The sequence below is a fragment of the Anoplophora glabripennis genome, unplaced genomic scaffold, assembly GCF_000390285.2.
Source record: "Anoplophora glabripennis isolate ALB-LARVAE unplaced genomic scaffold, Agla_2.0 scaffold490, whole genome shotgun sequence".
In the NCBI taxonomy this organism is placed as follows: Eukaryota; Metazoa; Arthropoda; class Insecta; order Coleoptera; family Cerambycidae; genus Anoplophora; species Anoplophora glabripennis.
In genome coordinates this window covers 77,447-95,560 of record NW_019416571.1, presented here as the reverse complement: position 1 = coordinate 95,560, position 18,114 = coordinate 77,447, and the positions used below count along the sequence as shown (strand labels likewise).

Here is an 18,114-nt window from a genome sequence, read left to right as displayed (position 1 = left end):
AGACATACACATACATATTCATTCGAGCAATACCTAATGTTCCTAATTTTGGAAAAGTAATAATTTATTTCGTGCTCTTACAAAGTGAATTTGAATGGAATCAACGAATCTTTTCCTACGCTTTTAGAAAACAGTATTTATATTTCAGTAATTACAAATATCTTTTAAAAATCTGTCCATACACATATTATACGTTTTGAGAACCGCCATTCGAAACTCTGTGCGTAGGTGGTTGACGGACTGGAGCCGGTTGCTAGTGTTCGGGAGGCGCAGTTCTTAACAGAGCCGTACTCAGCCCACTACTTCAGTTGTCAATATTTGCTAAACTTTGTTTCGGTTGTTCCATACTTTTACTTTATACGTCTTCATAATCCGTTGCAAGTTGTAATAGTCCACTGTAAATTATTTATAAAGCATGTATAGGTCTACTTAAGTAAGAAACAAAATAACGTCAAATATTTATAAACTCTAAAGACTCTAAATAGGCACATATTTGGAAACTATAACTTCTTCAAATTCTACTTTCCTACGATTTTTTGTTTGGGATAAAATTTTGAAAAATTATATTTTTTATCCAAAATCTAATAATTCACATTCATTATCCCACGTCATCCAAATTTTCGGAAGTTTAAGGTCATAGAGAAAAAAGCTAATTAAAAATGTGTTTCAAACTGTTTTGGAACTGCTGAAATACATGTATTTTATAGCGGCGAGTACTTACAAAAAAAATTCTGTAACACTTTTTACGAGTTTGTAGGTTTCTTATGTATCACGAATATTATGATGTGCTCACAATTTATGGCGAAGCAAACGAAAATGCCCACAGAGCTTGTCAAGTGTACCGTGCAAGATATCCTGAACGACGTGCCCCGCAACGCGAACATTTGTTGCTGTAGCGCAAAGAGTTTTGGATACCGGTGAAGTACAACCGCGTCAAGGTTGCGATGGTGGCCCAAGGCGACCACTAAGAATCTTAAATGTCGAAGAGATGATTTTAGATCTCGTTGAAGAAGATCCGCATCGTAGCACCAGAAATATTTCGCATATTGTGTGGCGGATATTACGAGAAGCTCAGTTGTACTCATTTTATATTCAACGTGTTCAAGCGCTTACTCATGAGGATTTTCCACTACGTCGAGGTTTCTACGAAAGGTTGCTTCAGCAACATACACGAAATCTGTTTTAGTCGAAATGGTGTAGACTCTTAGACGGTGTTATTGGAAGACGTGCCATTAAATGTTCGGCAAAATATGTGGTCACAGCATGACGGAGCCCCCGCTCACTTTTTGCGGAAAGTGCGCGACTTTCTAAACATTACTTTTCCCGATCGCTGGATAGTCCGCGGCAGCCTAGTTAGATGCCCCCCGGTTCCCGGACTTCACCCCTTTAGACTTCTTTTTGTGGGGATATGTGAAAAGTGTTGTGTATTCCACGGAAGTTCGTGACATAGACCAACTGCGACATCGTATTTCCGAATCTTGTAATACGATTCGAGAGCACGTGGCAATGTTGCACATGCGTGCGAGCGAATTGGATACGTCGCGCTGATGCTTGTGTGCAAGCAAATGGTGGGCATATCGAACATCTTCTATGAAAATCAGCAGTTCTCAAAAGGTTGCGCCTTGTAATGTTGAGGTAAGTCAGATTTTAAAATAATATTTTACTCAACACAAATTCGTGTATTTACCTCATTTTGACATAACGAACATGTGGCAAAAATATTTGACATAAGTTCATTAACACCCTGTATACCTTGAAACTTTAGGTCAAGGTCAAACTGAAGGATACCAGCATATTAGTTCCTTGATATCATATAACTCAAACCTGAAAAGTTATGGGAGGATTCGGGACATTTAAGGTTTACCCTGTATAGACGGTATTTCTGGAAGCTTATGGAATATTTAGGATGGAATAAAAATTCTGGATAATAGTATCTACTTTATGCTGACAAGTAGAGGGCGCTAATTAGGAATAAGGAACTATGTTATTGAGTGTTTAATAAATGTATTCGTCTTACTGTATATTGCAAATAAACACACAATTCACGGATTAGTGGAACAGCTACCAAATTTGTTGAATGTACCAAAATATCTCCAACTGAGAAGGGGTTTTAATTGATATGAAAGACTCCTGTGTAAGGACTTATGCGTTGTGCGAATTTAATGAGAATAAATGATTTTGAACACGATCCCTCTCTAATCTTGTAAATACCGGACCATTAATTTGCCAGCTTCTCGACCCTGTTGTTGGAGCTTTTGAAAATAACGTATACTTTGAATCAATAACAGATTTCTTTAGGGCACCTAATTGTGCAGCATCAAACGATTGCTGAGAGCTCCCATTTTATTTGTTTGATTAAAAAATATTAAATCGGGTACGAGGAACTCCAAAATTACTGCAGTTGGCCTGTATCCTATTTACTGTTCGAGATACACACAAAAATTCATCGGAAAGAGTACCAAAATCCGAAACCCGCCAAAATCAATATTTTGATGCTAGTAAAGTTAACAAGAAATATTTGTGTTATTCCGAAGTGTAGTTCCTTATTTTGAAGTATCGCAAAGCTCTTTAATGTATTTTTATGAGCAGATCGGTCGGTGGCCGAGCGGTTTGATATGTCAATACTTGAATCGATGAATGCCGCTGGTAATGTTATCCATTTATATCGGGTATAGGTTATCATATCAAATTTAATGAATTGATAGATTGCCTCAGGGGTTCAAAGCGGGTCAAATGTTCAGATAAAGAAGAAAAGTTACAAAAAAATACCAATAATTTGCAAAAACTACGAAATGGCTGCAAAACAATACGAAAACTTCACGAAAAATTTTAAAAAATTAACACACAACATCAAGAAATACATCCTAAAATTTCTTTTAAACCTCAACCTTGGAAATATCTCAAAAACTATATGAAATATCCCTAAATACTTCGAACTAGCCTGATATACATCAAAACTGCTTTACAATACTTCAAAATATGTAAACCATTTTATTCTTCCTCGAACTGGCTTTAGAGTCCTTCAAAAAGCATCAACACTTCTTATAAGATCAGAATATCTTCAGAAAACATTAAAATGGAGATGAAAACATCAAAATAGCTTTAGAATTCATAAAAATTCTTCAAATGGGAAATACTTTTAAAATACAAAAAATGCCAAAGCACATCAAAAAAGAGCATATTAAGAAGTATATCGAAAACATCAAAAACTGGAACTGCTGCCACATATTTCTGAAATATCTCTAAATATCTCACAAGGTTAATGATTTTACACAGCCCCACAAAATAAAAAAAAGTATCGCATCTGGTATTCAGGCCCCTGTATTTCCATGTATTTTTTTCCGCTGAATCCGAATCTGCCTTCAGATTTGGCCCAACAGATCTGAGTTTTCGGGAAAATTCAAAAAACAGGTGAAAATTCACAAAAAACGTAATTTACGATCGACGAAAGTTATAAAAAATCAAATTATTCTACCAACTCACTAGACGTATGATTTTTCACTCTTTTAATTCCAATCATAGAGTCAGACAAGCTGGTCCAATTTCATTCAAAAACAGAACATAGATCCATATTTTTATCCACCCACCCATTTATGAATTCATACATCTTTCTATCAATCCACCTGTACCACCTATAAAACCCACCCATCTATCCATCTACATTTTGTACTGAGAGATGAGATAACAGCCTAGAATATTGAGAATGCAATAAAACTTGTAGAATACTCTACTTTCTAAACAAAAGAAAACAATATCTACAAATCATTCTTATTTTTGTTGCTATAACGTGTCCTTTTTTCTTCAAAGGATCTATGCAACGAGTTACGCTTTCGTTTAGACCCTCTATTTTTCGTTTCTCTTTTTAACAACTAACAAAAATCGGCGTCCTAAATACGATGAAATTGTATCAAAAATGATAAAGGACTTCCAAGATCTGGGATGTTTGATGAACTACAAGTTGCACTTCTTTCATTCACAAATCCAGATGTGAATGAAAATCTTGGATCTTGGCGAAGAACAAGGCGAATGATTTCATCAGAATATGAGGGTTATAGAACAGCGATATCAAGGAAGATGGGATGAAAACATGACGGCCGATTTTTGTTGGTTGTTAAAAGATAAACGAAAAATAGAGGGACTAAACGAAAGCGTAAACCTTTGCATAGATCCTTTGAAGAAAAGAGAACACGTTATAGCAACAAAAATAAGAATGATTTATAGATATTGTTTTCTTTTGTGTAGAAAGTAGAGTATTCTACAAGTTTTATTGCACTCTCAATCTTCTAGGCTGTTATCTCATCTCTCAGTACAAAAAGTTGATAGATAGATGGGTGAATGGGTGGGTTTTATAGATGGTACAGGTGGATGAATAAATATGCATATTCATGCATCAACGACTGGATAGAAAGATGTATAAATTCATAAATGGGTGGGTGGATAAAAAGATGGATCCAGAATTCTGCAACACGAATTATGCCATGAAAATTGGGTTTTTAATCTGTTTTCTGTTTTTGAATGAAATTGGACCAGCTTGTCTGACTCTGTGATGATAAATTGAAATTAAAAGAGTGAAAAATCTTACGTCTAGTGAGCTGGTAGAATAATTTGATTTTTTATAACTTTCGTCGATCGTAAGTTACGTTTTTTGTGAATTTTGACCGGTTTTTTGAATTTTTCCGAAAACTCAGACCCGTTGCGCCAAATCTGATGGCAGATTCGGACTCAGCGGAAAAAAATACATGGAAATACATGGGTCTGAATACCAGATCCGATACTTTTTTTTAATTTTGTGGGGCTGTGTTATTAATGACCGCATGTCAAATGTCAAGGGGATAAAAGTCAATAACGGGCAAATGTCAATGTCCTTAGACACTCGAGGGCATTGTACTTTAACTGTCGGAGTCACTGACCGTTGACTTCTAGGCCCCTTGACCCCCGGAAATTTATCTCTGAGCAATTCAAAGATATTTCGAATTTACTGAAAGGTTTTGAGATATTTCGATGTTCAAATCTTAAATTTAGAAAAACATGGCGATGACTAAAGTTTTAGGAAATTTTCTTACGTTCCAAGGAAATATATAAAATGTTTGTTTCTTTATATACTACTTTTATATGTGAGAAAATTTTTTTAAAACTTAAAAAAAAACTTAAAAGAAGAAGATTGATTAAAAATCTGTGTGGTCGGTTGAGCGTGCACGCCTAGAAATAGATGATTCATTGCCGTGACCTATCCCACGATTGGGAAATTTAAAATTAAAATGCTGTTGTGCTTTGAGAAGGAGTACCATTATGCATGTACCACATGGTTTGGCGTACACGGTGTACCCTCAAGTAATGCTGGAAGACGTTCGTTCAAAAATTGTAGATATTCAGCAGCAACAAGCCAGCGTGGCAAAATAAAAGCGTTAACAAGTGTATTTCCACCAATTCCTGACCGAACGTTCAAATCAAAACTGGGCTGAAATTTTGTATAAATGAAGATTGTGCAAATTTGTTAAACCATGTCTTTGGAAGGTTGCTTCTTCTGTGAAAATATTAGAGTAATATTCACAAAGGATTACTGACTTTTAAAAAATATTTGCAACATGTGAACATACTCATGGCTAGTCAAATTATTATTTGCCACAATTCTCAAATTATCGTAAAAAGTTAAATTGCTGAGTAGCAATCCCATGGAATCACTCGCAAAACACAATCTTTATCTAATGACAGAAATTCGCATGACAACCACCTACTTAAATTCTTCTTAGTTGCAATCGCGTAAGTTGTATAATGAACTGTTTTTGTTAATGAACAGTTTTAACTAAGGAGATGCTCGTGTCCACCCCTTTCCAAGGGGAAGAAAAATGTTTGAAATGTTACACTTATATTAGAACATGCGTGAAAAATTTGACTGACTTGACACTTATAGGCTAGTTAACATCTTCAAAACCGTGAAAAATACTGATAATTCGTGTTAAGGGATAGTTGAAGGCTCATTCGATTGAGGGTGATGTCTATAAAAATGTGCATAAAAATCGTACTCGCACATAAACAATTGCTAAAGTTATAAACAAATAAAGATTTAAAAAAATGGGGTTCGGGTTTTTGTAAATAGCTCGAAAACTATAAGTGTTAGCGTCTATTTGAAAGAAGATCCTAAAGGAAAAGGATCCCAAATCTCTAACGTCATTATTTATTATTTTAATTTAATGTTAAAAATAGGGCATTTAGCGTCGAAAGCAATGCATCTACGGCGCACTATAATTCATTTGGACTTAGGTATGGACAAAATTAAGTAGCGCCTCGTAGAAAAAAGATTAAAAAATTAAAAAAACAGCCTTTTAAAGCTTAAGTGGAACAGATTAAGGGAAAAATAATCACATTTCACCAGCACCCCATTTACACCCTCAAAATTGAGCCCCAAAATTATAATTTTGGAAAAAATTTACATTTTTTGCTCTCTCGTTTGAAAAAAATGTTTTTTCAAATGTTACAAAACTTTATTTTATAGTTTTTGAGATGAGGAATAAGAATCCATTGTTTAAATTGAGCTAAAAAAATTTTTAGAACCCTTAAATTTACGAATATTTCATTTTATGTTTTTAGCTCAGATTTCCGCTCTTATGCATCGATATGCTTGAAATTTGGACAGTAGGTGGAGAATAGCTCAAGAAACAAAATACGGCCTATGCTGATATATATTTTTACCCTGGGGGTGGTTTCTACCCCTTTGAAGAGATTGAAAATAAGTTGTCAAATTAATCCCGGGAATGGATAGAGCAACTAATTTCAAGCAAAAAATGTCCCATACAATTTCTTTGATAAACCAATACTTTTTGAGTTATTTGCGATTGAAAACTTAATTTTCCAAATGAAAATTCATTTTTTCCTAAAAAAATTATTATAAACAGAACTGAGATCATATCCGATAAAATATTATTAAAGTAGAATAAAATACCTTTAATTTGGTTGTTTAAAGATATTTCTAGCTGCTATAGAACCGAAGTTATAAATTCGTAAGTTGTGACATTTTACTTAAAATCGCTATAACTTCATTTCTGCAGCAGCTGGAAAAAGCTATTGAAAAACAGCTGTTATTCGCGATTAATTAAATGAAAGTCGTTATAACTTCGGTTCTATAGCAGCTAGAAATATCTTTAAAGAACAAAATTAAAGATATTTTACTTTAATTTAATAATAATTTAGATCTGTTTATAATAATTTTTTTATGAACAAATGAATTAACAATTGAAAAATTGAGTTTTCAATCGCACATAATTCAAAAAGTTGGTTTATCAAAAAAATTTTACAAGACAGTTTTTTTTCTTGAAATTAGTTGCTCTATCGAATCCCGGGATTATTTTGACAAAATTTATTTTCAACCCCTTCAAAGGGGTAGAAACCACCCCCAGGGTAAAAATATATATCAGCATAGGGTGTATTTTGATTCTTGAGCTATTCCCCACCTACTGTCCAAATTTCAAGCAAATCCATGCATAAGAACAGAAATCTGATATAAAAACATCATAAACTGAAATATTCGTAAATTTAAGGGTTCTAAATTTTTTTAGCTCTATTTAAACAATGGATTCTTATTCTTCATCTCAAAAACTATAAAATTTTTTTTTGTAACATTTGAAAAAACATTTTTTTCAAACGAGAGAACAAAAAATGTAAACTTTTTTCCAAAATTATTATTTTGGGGCTCAATTTTGAGGGTGTAAATGGGGTGCTGGTGAAATGTGATTATTTTTCCCTTAATCTGTTCCACTTAACCTTTAAAACGCTATTTTTTATTTATTTTTATCTTTTTTCTACGAGGCGCTACTTAGTTTTGTCCATACCGAAGTCCAAATGAATTATAGTGCGGCGCCGCTAAACCGATCTTTTAAGATATAAAACATTTTTTTATGATGTTAAATGTTAATATAAAAATTTCAGAAAATTATCTTATTATTTACACGAATAAAAAAAATTGTCAAAATTTTTTTCATCGATGTCTCAACAAATAAGATTATTGTTAATTAACTAAAAATCTAACCATCTCTTAACTTGAATTATCAGTATTTTTCATGGTTTTGAAGATAAACTAGCTTATTAGTAATATATTGTATTATAAGCCCTTTTGCCTCGTTTTAACTCATTTCGATGTGTTCCAACATATTTTTTTTGCATTCCTGATGTTTAGAGAAACGCTCTTTTATTTTGAAGTTGTTTTTACGAATTTTGAAGTTGGATAGCAAAAAACAATTAAAACTGATTATTTTCAGCGAACTTCGTCGATAAAGCGACCGTAAGCGCGAACCACTTAACTTTGTACCAGGTCGTGTTTATTTTACCATATAAGTCGAGTTATTTAAATGTCCCCGTGCAAGATTTGCATCACAATAGCGGCGCGGAGAGTTAAATCCGTAAAAGTAAAGATGAAATCATCAGGCCGGCTTGGCGTTAACCCACATTTTAATACATATTCAACGTCTGAAACCTCGCTGCGATGTTACACAACCGAAGGCCTACTCTCAGCATTAGTATTTAACTATTTACCACCCATGCGTAATCTTTATTCATCGAAGATGCCCACATTTGTGTAGGTATACGCCGCGAACACGCCTCGAATGGTAATTAGGATCTTCCAGGAGCCGATTTTTATAAAACTTAGGATTTATTTTGATTGAACAATAATAATAATAATTTCTCTGATATTCTGCTGAGTTAAGGCAGAAGTTTTAATAAAAAAATCAACGCCTTTCGTAGTGGCACCGTTACCATACTACTGAGACTACCACCACACCACCCTGACTTGAACCCCATCGAATTTGTTTGGGCGTCACTCAAACCATATGTCGCTAGTAAAAATGACACTTTCACTTTGACAAACGTAGAAAATTTGTGCAATGAAATTTTCGACACATATATAGAAGCGTTTCAAATACAGTGCAACCTCTTTAATCCGAACACACGTTAATCCGATCACACGCTAATCCGAACGGCCAAATCTGAACGATGACAAGAAAAGACTAGATTGCTTCGCGCGTACGCGCCTAGTCGGCAGTCAATTTGTTTGCCGATAGCCTGTTGCGTGTCGTGTTTTGTGTAACAATTTTGGAGTTTTTTTGAAAGTAAGATAAATAAAGTATGTACTTACATAATATACATATGTACAAATCTGTATAGCATGTTCGATAATCCGAACGATTCGATAATACGAACAATGCCTGGCAATGTGGTGTTCGGATTAAAGAAGTTGCACTGTAATTTCTTTTTGGACGGCTCGACATTCTCAACGACGACATAACTAATAACAGAATAAATATTATACATCTTATAGCGTTAAGAAAGGAAATAAAAACGCATTTGATTGTAAGACAACACAGGCCCACAAACAGAAATCAAAAAGTCCTTTTTCCCAGACTAGGTGACTTTTATGTTTTTGGGGTCGCTGATCACGATTCCGGTGTCCATAAGGATGTAAAATTGTCCGCTCTTTCAGAATCCGGGATCAAAAAATTGTACCTTTCGAATTAATGTGTTTGACCGTAATTTGACCTTGATCTAGTCGTGATGGGGTCATATGGACTGCGGTATCGTGATCAAACGACTCCAAATTGACATTATTGTCAACTGGTTCGTTCGCCCATTCCTGGCTAAGACATTAGCCGAGAGATCAAAAGAAGGATTTGACCTCTAAATGACCTTCAGAAGTCGGTTCGACCAACAGGTCGAAGCGTATTCGGACGTAAAATTTTCAGTTCAAAACTGGTGTGGGATTGTTTACAACTGCTGACTGAACTGGCCACCAACAATACAGTCAGACTGTATTGGGTGCCAGGGCACAAAGGCATTTGTGGAAATGAGAAAGCGGATGAACTTGCTAGGAAGGGATCCGAAACAGAGTTCATTGGCCTGGAGCCCTTCTGTGGCACATCTCCCAGTGTGGTCAGACGGGCTCTGGGCAAATGGAGACAGAACACAGGAAATACTGGACTTCAAGGCCAGGACATAGCCATTCTAAGGAGCTCATGGAGTATCCATCGAAGGAAATAGCGAATGAACTACTGAGCTTGAACAGAATCCGGCTCAGGAGAGTGACAGGGCTCATAACGGGACACTGTCACTTTAGGAAACATCTACATAAGCTAAAGCTTGTAGACAGTCCGATCTGCCGAGAATGTGAATCGGCGGATAAAACTTCTTTGCATATCTTGGGCGAGTGCCCGGGATTTGCACGTAGCAGAATGGCGCTCCTTGGGAGACCCTATTTGGAACCCAAGGAACTGAGCGAAGTGTCAGCAAGGAATCTTTTGGACTTTGTAAAAAGGACAAATCTACTTGCTGAATAAAACTAGTAGTAGAAGAAGAAGAAGACGTCGTGATGGGGTCATATGGATTCCGGGATCGTGATCAACGACTCCAAATTGACATTATGGTCAACTGGTTCGTGACCCATTCCTGGCTAAAACATTAGCCGAGAGATCAAAAGAAGGATTTGACCTCTAAATGACCTTCAGAGGTCGGTTCGACCAATAGGTCGAAGCGTATTCGGACGTAAAATTTTCCGCTCTTTAAAATCCGGGGTCAAAAAGATTGTATCATTCGAGTTAATTTGTTTGACCTTCATTTGACCTTGATATAGACGCGATGGGGTCATATGCCCACCGCGATCGTAATCAGCGATCCCAAAACCATAAAGGTCACCTAGTCTGGGAAAAAGGACTTTTCGATTTGTTTGTGGGCCTGCGTAATTTATAATTAAAGTTTTGATAACGAAAACGGAGACTTTTTTGAAAAGTAACTGATATGTGTTGTGGTGTTTATTGTGATTATTGTGAAGAACAATTATATAAAAAGTGTCTCAAGTCACAGTATTTGAATTGTACGCCATTTTCATTTCGAATAGTTGGCAGCATTGTGCAGGGTCACATGTTGTATCAAACACATTGCGGTTATGCAAAATTGCCACCACACTATCACCGTAGCAGAACGAGGCCGGTCTGTTGTTTTATTGTCTGCAACCGCGCCTGTTTCTTTAAATTTAGCGATTAACATTTTCACACTTTTCATTCGATGTGTTCCTTCTACTGAAAATACCATTAATTTTGCGCACAGTCTCAGCTACACACTCTCCCTACTTTTAATAAATTTTCACAATCCTCACTCACTCATTCGCCGTATTCTACCTAACCACAACCTGTTTACTATAACATATACCCTGCACAATGCTGCCAACTCCTCGGAATGAAAATGGCGCACAATTCAAATCATACGTTATTTTTCAGACACCCTTCACTTTGTCAGTGAGGGATAATTTTAGTGTAGGCGGTTATTCGTTTAACATTTCCTTTTCTGCTTCATTGTGACTAAGTATTTCAGGATCACCTTGTATACACTTCGTCATTTTTCAGAAACCGAAATGGGACTCAGAGTCGAACTGCTCACAAAGAAAATGGCCGGCCATAACGATAGTAATTACTGCTAGCGTTGTCATAAATCGTACTTACTGACAGACTCAATGACCTCAGCCAAAAGCACGCCGTCACTGCAATCTGTTGCCAAAGAGTTGACGCGCTTTTTGCTCCTGGCCTTTTCCAAGTAGTGGTTGGCCCAGTCGGTGTAGATCTGGAACAGAATAATGAATGTTTATGTTTGTTTATTTGTACGATATGAATAATGTGTGAAAAATTTGCTGGGATGGCTGGTTATTGGTTAAATATTAAAATTATGCAATTGGAAGGTTAAATTTCATCGAAAACATTTCCAAGAAACGTGTATTTTAGGCCAAGCAAATAAGATTTTTACTCGAAAAATGTCCTATCCGCGAGGTTATTGTAAAATTGTCTAAAGGAACATAATACAACACATCTCTCATCTCGTGAGTCAGAAACTTTTATTAGCTAACTTTTCTATTTAATTTGAAAATAATTTGTGAATTTTTAGTTTAATTTTACATTTCAATCGTAATTAAATAACTAACAAAATATTGAAAAAATAAATTTACTTTGGCTTAATATGTAAAAAAAAAATTACTTTTTAAATGAACGATAGCTTCATTTATTTATTTAATAATAGTAAAATAAATCCGAAATTGAAATTTTAATTAATATTTCGTTTAACAATAATTTTTGTGATATTTTTGTAAATTAAAAAAAAATAAGTATAAAAGATGCATTTTTTCTGGGGTTCAGGGCTATTCTACGAATTCGTAAATATGCCCATTGTTATTTTTTCGTGGAGCTACCCCAGTTTAAAAAAAATAAGTTTCTACGATGAATAGAGGCCGACATATTGCAAAATTTACAGCGCGCATCAATTTGAACTTTTCTCGCGAGCGACACGCTTGGACGAGCTTCCCCAACCACCACGCCGCCGGTCGCCGGACAGTTTACTTAGCGAATACCTTCTCTTTAAAGGGCTCGTGAGTCGTTAATTTTCCACATTTTTTCGTGTAATTCACGGGAAATCGTAGTTTACGTCGTAAACTTTATTTTGCGAAAAATTCAAGTCTTAATATTTATAAACAATTGCGCTACGATTTTTTTTTTAATTCTTATCTTGGCACCTGTAGGTCGTAAAGGGTGCTTTATTAAAAAAAAAAAATGTATTTTTTTGCCAGCTATCCATTGTATCTATTTTCGGTGAGGTAGCATAAATAGTAACAATTTTATTCAAATTGTTTATAGGCGAAAAACGCACGTTTTTTTAATGCACAATTTGAGAATGTTAGTGTCAAAAAAACGGTGATATTTTTTAATAGGTCGCTTAATTACGTCTTTAAGATTACATTGACGCTTTCAGAATCATGTTTGGTTGAAAATTAACGCTTCATAACTTTTGGAGCCTCCGTTATAAACAAATTGAATTGTGCGAAAACTATTGCACCTACAGCGCCCACTTTTGGCACACTTTTAAAGGATGACAAAACCCTCAACTTGTCATAGGTTTTATAAAATTTTAGCAATAAATGCGATAGTTATAAACAAATTAAAAAATGGGCACACTTCTTGTTTTTTGCAATAAATTTTTTGTTTATTAACCGATTTTAATTTAACAAGTCTCATTTTGTAGATAAATTTTACTCCCTTGATTGGTAGTTTTCCCTGCAAAGTGAAAAAACTGTTTTCCTCACTTATTTGTTTAAATAGAAAAGTTAGCTAATAAAAGTTTTTGACTCACGAGATGAGAGATATCTTGCATTATGTTACTTTAGACAATTTTACAATAATCTCGCGGATAGGACTTTTTTCGACTTTCTCTTATATTTTCGCTAATTTTCCTGGTGTATTTATGTAGTCTACTGGGAGATACACATACATTTTGTTGAAATTAACTTACGTAAAAATACAGCTAACTGCAATATCTGTCACACATTACCAATAAATTGTACTTGAAATATTGTACGTCGCTTCAGTTTTGTTAAATATAATCATTTTTTATTTTGGTAAAAATTTACGTAACTAATAAAATCATAAAATTTGATAGATTTTCTACGGAAATTTATGTATTTTGTAGTAGTAAGTACATTACTGTTGAAAATTTTAAAAATTCAATTGCAAAATGTTTACAAATTTTCTAGAAGTTGCTTTGGGTGTACTGAAAATATACAGGGTGTCCCGCTTTAAATAACGCATTGCAATATCTTCTTAGGGAAGCAGTAAAAAACATTTCAGATAAATGTTGTAGGGTTTTCTGAGGGAGACATTCGATGGTGACCTTGACCTTGACACAAAGGGCAACCGTAGAGGTCGTTTGAAGGTCAACTTATATTTTAAGGTATTACGCCCCTTTTCAGGCACCGGAAATGGATAAAGCGGAACATTTTACGTTCAGATTATGTTATGGGCCAAAGTGATCTTAAAGAGTTATTTTAGAGTCAAATAAGGTTCAGAGTATCTGGCTGGGTCAAACGAGGTCTCGCCTTGACTAACCCGGTCAGAGCGATCTTGCCTTGACTGGCCAGCTCATAGAGATCTTGCTTTGACTGGTCGGGTTATAGCGATCTTGCCTTAACTGGCTCGGTCATGCCGATCTTGCCTTAACTTAATGGGGCTGCAAACAGGCTTCTCTTATTTCGTAACCTGATTTGACCTGCAAAGAACCTTCAAGCTCGACCTGTAGGTCATGGTCAAATAATTTTTAAATTTAATTCCCGCCGAATCTCAAAAACTTAAAATGTCTCTATCTCGAAAATGGTTGAGTTTATCGATTTGTAACAAGTATACCGTTATTATTTAGAATTGAACGTGGTTCAACAATTTCTAGTTAAAAAATTCAAAATTGTAAAATACAAAAAGTTAGGCATATTTTTACATTGATAGAACAGTATAACTAGCGCCTCCTAGACGCAACTTGCGACCACTGTTTGCTTATTCGTATTTGTCACCTGAAAAAACGTGAAACTTGTAATTTCAAAACAATCGGTCTATACATACTTAAAATATAGCAAAAAATCGAAAAAATTTTTTTAACTAACACCCTGTAGAAGGAAAAGGAGCAACAATTGATTAAGGCATGTTTGGCTCAATCGCTATATTTTGACGTTAACAATCTGCCATTAAGCTGTGTACCATTATCAATGACTCACCCTGTATAGACATCAGAAGATGTAATGTTATTTTCTTTGTGTTATTTAAATTCGCTCTTCTTTTATTTGTTATGTAAATTCGTTTGTCTTTTATTCCAAGACTGTACTACTGTTTCCTTCCTATTCTTATCTGTGTTGCGTATTACTTCAGCTAATGTAATCTTATAGCGTAATAATCTTTGGCATACATTTTGAACAGTATACTCCAAGACAATTTCTATGACATTTGTAAACACAAAAGAATTTCAAAAATAATGTGGTAGATCAAGAAATATTTGTAGAAAATCTGCGAAATTTTATCATAGCTAAGATATAAGTATGGCTTCACTGAATTATTTCCAAATGCTAATTAATGGCGAAGGTGCTGGGAGGTATATACATTAATACAGGGTGGTACTAAATGTTTCCATATATTTTTAGGACCATAGGACGCAAAGAAAAGGTTTTTTACATGAATATTTTTCGAAAATGTTTAATTAGAGAGATTAAATATTGCACTAAAAATAAAATTATATATTTTTACATCACTTTACGATACTGAAATCTAATTAATACTAATTTAATTTAATTTATTAGTATTTAGTTCCCACTTTCCATTTATTTTGATTTTTTCATTTTATTTCTAAGATATTTTAGTGTTTTGTATAATTTACTACTAAAATTTAGAGTTATATGTTTCCATAAACAAACTAGTAAGCACGTTTCCGTGGTGTAGTGGTTATCACATCCGCCTAACACGCGGAAGGTCCCCGGTTCGATCCCGGGCGGAAACACTTTTTTTTTTTAATTTTATTATTCCAGATATATTTAAAATAAGAAACAGAATTAACAAAAAATTAAAAAATATCATTACTATTGTTTATATTCAGTATAATAGAAGTTTCATCCATGGAAGAATGTGTTGTACAAAATTGCTGCATATATTATTGTGATCCTCCATTTTATATTAAAAACTGCCACAAATGTAATAATATATAAAAATAATTTTATTATAATTCCACAAAAAATGTATACAGGGTAGGCCACCAGTAACGCCTCGGTCGCTAGGGACCAAACGGCAAATGTTACAGAAACCTGTTTAGGTGGGTATGTGTAGGTTGATTACGGCTACATTTTAAAAATATTTTGAAATATACAGGGTGTTCAGGAAAAGCGTACCATATCAAAGTTATGTATTTTTAAATGGAACACCTTATATTTTACTGCATTTTTGAAAGCACCGTAAAAAATAGGTGAACTTTATTAAAGGTTCTGCGAGATATTTCAATTTTAGTGAAAATGCAGGCATAGTGTAGAAATTTAATATTAGCAATAAAAAAATAATTTTAAGGAAGCAGCTTTGGAGCGTATATTTTAGATTCCTCATTTTTGTCAATATATTTAAAGAGACGTCATCAAGAAGAACCCAAACAATTCAATAAAGACCTCTATAAAGACACGTGGATACATCTTACAAAAAAAATCGATTAAAAACGAAACGGCACAAATATCTCCAATACCGTTAGAATAGGGAACATATACACAGTTTGAAAGAGTTTTAAATTTCCTAACTCCCAAAGTAAAAATATACTGGGTGTCCCATTTAAAATAACCAAGTTATAGCTGTTTAAAGTTGAGAGAAGTATTCAGCAATTTTTTGAACACCCTGTATAATACTAAGTGACGACAAATATAACAATTTATAACTTCAAAGATCTAAAATAGACCCTCCAAAGCTGCTTCCTTAAAATTATTTTTTTATTGCTAATATTAAATTTCTACGCTATGCCTGCATTTTCACTAAAATTGAAATATTTCACAAACTGTAAGTCCTAGGTATGCAGAACCTTTAATAAAGAACAGTGCTACAGTTAGGTAAATTTTTAATATAGGTTTTCTCCGTGCAGCAAAATGTGCAACTATACGAAGTTTTGTTTCAATACTCAGTTTTTAACTACTTTTTTAATAATTTTAACAGAACGTTTGTTTACAATAGTTATAATAAACACGTACAAATTTCACTTTGTTAACAAAGAGAAACACTGCAGCAAACTTTTTAGAATACCTGGCAAATTTCCTCGAAATTCCAATTAATTTAAATGCGGAATTTGTCTGGACATAATTACGGTACACGAGAGGATAACACACGGTTATTAAATCACGCAAAAGTAAGCGAAGATAACTACAACCAACTACTATGCTAACCAGAATATATGGTTCATTGTACACGGTTAAATTAATTTTCAGCAAATGAAAGTAAAATAAACTTTTATTACTTTTTAGATTTACTTTTGCTTTTCTCTAATTATGCATTGTGTACTTTGAACTTGTCTGGATATACAGAATTTAAAAGTAACCAGTGGCGGTGATATGGATTGTCGCTAATAATATGAAAAAAATCTAGAATATGTAAAAATAGGATCAATTAAAAAAAATCAGAATATATATAATATAGTTTTCTCGAAAAAAATGTCTTAACGGATTTATTGACGATTAAAAAAACAGTAAAAGTGTGTATCTCTATCATGAGCGACGTTATTACACAGGGTGTCCCGAAATTAATGTAACACATAGCAAGGGTAAAAATAGTGCGATATAGCTAAATTTACTTTAGTTCATTTGTGGATAATAAAAAAGTTACTGGGTGTTAAAGTTAAAATTTTGCACTCAAAATTCTTGAATTCTTGAGTTAATAAAAATTGGACATAACTTTTTCTCAGTGTGTGTACGAAAGCCTTAATAGAAAAATATTATTCTCTTATCTATTTTACACAAATAAGATATAGGTACCTGTTTTATGTTGATAAATTTAACCGTTTTTGATTTATTTTCTGTTTTTCCATTAAATGCAATTTAATTTTCAAGATAAAAGGGGGGGGGGGGCATGTTGAGAATTTAGTGTAGCCAGCTGAATGTTATTAATTTGTTATTAATAAAAATCTTTAGCTGTAGTTTCCATGACAATAACAATTATATTATTTCTTACTAAATTAACTCTGTATTGTAAATTGTAAATTATTAATTTAAACGTATTCATTAGGTATTTTGATAAAGTGATAAAAAAATTAAATGTGTATTCTAATAAAACCAGCGTACATATTTAAACTTCTTGTAAGAGAATAAATAAACCCATGTCATAAGTAAAACATTAAATTGCATCCAATGGAAAAACAGTAAATAAATCGAAAACTGTTAAATTTATCGATATAAAACAAGTATATCTTATTTGTGTGAAATAAATAAGAGAATAATATTTTTCTATTAAAACTTTCGTACCCACACTGAGAAAAAGGTTATGACCAATTTTTATCAACCAAGAGTAGCAACCTCTAGACTCTAGAGTCTACAGCACAGTTAAGTTCGGATTCGTTCGGATTTACATATTCATATTAAGTCAATTTAGTTTTTTTTATATAGGGTGTTATTTTATATAGTGTTAGTATAGTAGTTAGGGTGTTAGTTAGTTTTATATGGGGTGTTTATTATATAGGGTGTTAGTTAATAATGGTATCCCTTTTAAGAAAAGACAGAAAAATTAATTTTAAGCAAAAAATTACATACGAACATGGATCATA

The 18,114-nt window shown here is 33.7% G+C and overlaps 1 protein-coding gene and 1 non-coding gene across 2 annotated transcripts in view; one reads left to right on the top strand and one right to left on the bottom strand.

The window, feature by feature from the left end:
- The window catches only part of LOC108914038 (neuron navigator 3), a 303,181-nt gene extending 291,689 nt beyond the window's left edge, over window positions 1–11,492 (bottom strand). Inside the window, exon 1 of the mRNA XM_018719736.1 lies at window positions 11,481–11,492. The gene's annotated coding sequence lies outside the window, so the exon portion shown is untranslated. The remainder of the gene's footprint in view (window positions 1–11,480) is intronic.
- Window positions 11,493–15,260: 3,768 nt separating this feature from the next.
- Trnav-aac lies at window positions 15,261–15,333 on the top strand. The gene has a single exon. It is a non-coding gene; the product is annotated as a tRNA-Val (tRNA).
- The last annotated feature ends 2,781 nt before the right edge of the window (window positions 15,334–18,114 follow it).